The sequence below is a fragment of the Lissotriton helveticus genome, chromosome 4_1, assembly GCF_964261635.1.
Source record: "Lissotriton helveticus chromosome 4_1, aLisHel1.1, whole genome shotgun sequence".
In the NCBI taxonomy this organism is placed as follows: domain Eukaryota; kingdom Metazoa; phylum Chordata; class Amphibia; order Caudata; family Salamandridae; genus Lissotriton; species Lissotriton helveticus.
In genome coordinates, this window is record NC_136063.1 from 2,052,045,241 (window position 1) to 2,052,046,440 (window position 1,200).

The window sequence follows — 1,200 nt, forward strand, 5'->3', positions numbered from 1 at the left end:
TGCACGGACCCCACCTGTTTACCTCTTGACAGTTTCACGCCCTCTTGAGCTCTCTCTTCAAAGTTCTTTGCAACTTTCCCTTACGGTACTTGTTGGCTATCGGTCTTGCACCCGTATTTAGCCTTAGATGGAGTTTACCACCCGCTTTGGGCTGCATTCCCAAGCAACCTGAATCCGAGAAGACCCGATCCAGGAGCGCCGGGGACTGCTACCGGCCTAACACCGTCCGCGGGGTGAGCCTCGATCAGAAGGACATGGACCTACTGAGAGATGCCGGGGAGTTGGTCTTCTGTACGCCACATTTCCTGAGCCGGCCGCCGGGCGAGGATTCGGCGCTGGGCTCTTCCCTCGCCGTTACTGGGGGAATCCTTGTTAGTTTTTTTTCCTTTGCTTATCAATATGCTTAATTTTAGCGGGTCGCCACATCTGATCTGAGGTCGTAGTCGGAAGAATGATGCTGGAGCTTCAGAAGGGGGTCTGCCGGGGAAGGTCAGGACCCTGCCGGGTCCCGGCAACGCACGCCCTCTTTTCCTGGATCAGGAGGGGTTTCGCCCTCCCCGGGAAGCTGGCCGCAAATGTGGGCGCCCGAGGTGCATGCGCGTGGGCAGCCGGTGGGACATCACAGACACCCACACACGGCACACAGCCAGGCATCCCAGGACAGGCCTGGGGCCGACCGGTCACAGACCCCTTTCTCGGGGGCCAGGCGCTCCGGCGGCGTACCTCCGTGACAGGACCCGGCGAGGGACCCTGCCAAGGGCAATCGGAGGGGCTTACCTTCTGGGGGGAAGAAGGGGAAGTGGAGCTAACCCTGCGAAGGGCCCAGCCGCGTCCCCGGGAAGCCCCGGGGTGATTGATGATTGAGCGACCCTCAAACAGGCGCCGCAAGGTGCGTTCCAAGTGTCGATGATCAATGTATCTTGCAATTTACACTAATTCTGGCAGCTAGCTGCGTTCTTCATCGACGCGCGAGCCGAGTGATCCACCGCCAAGAGTCACAGGCAACTTTTCAAAAATGTTTGCCCACCTGCGGGCGCAGGAGAGGCAAGAAGAAGGCAACGCCATCCGTCCGCCGCCCGCGCGGCGAAATGGCCCGGGCCCCCAGTTCAAAGCTTCCTCTCTGGGAGTCAGACTGCACCGTTGGGAGAAGAAAACCTTGCCAGGCTGTGGAAAAGTAAATTTTGCCATGTTCTGTGTCCC

At 59.4% G+C, this 1,200-nt stretch overlaps 2 pseudogenes; both read right to left on the reverse strand.

The window, feature by feature from the left end:
• LOC144829693 (28S ribosomal RNA) overlaps positions 1–417 on the reverse strand; it is a 2,591-nt pseudogene extending 2,174 nt beyond the window's left edge.
• Positions 418–865: 448 nt separating this feature from the next.
• Positions 866–997, reverse strand: LOC144829814 (5.8S ribosomal RNA; annotated as a pseudogene).
• Positions 998–1,200: the final 203 nt, after the last annotated feature.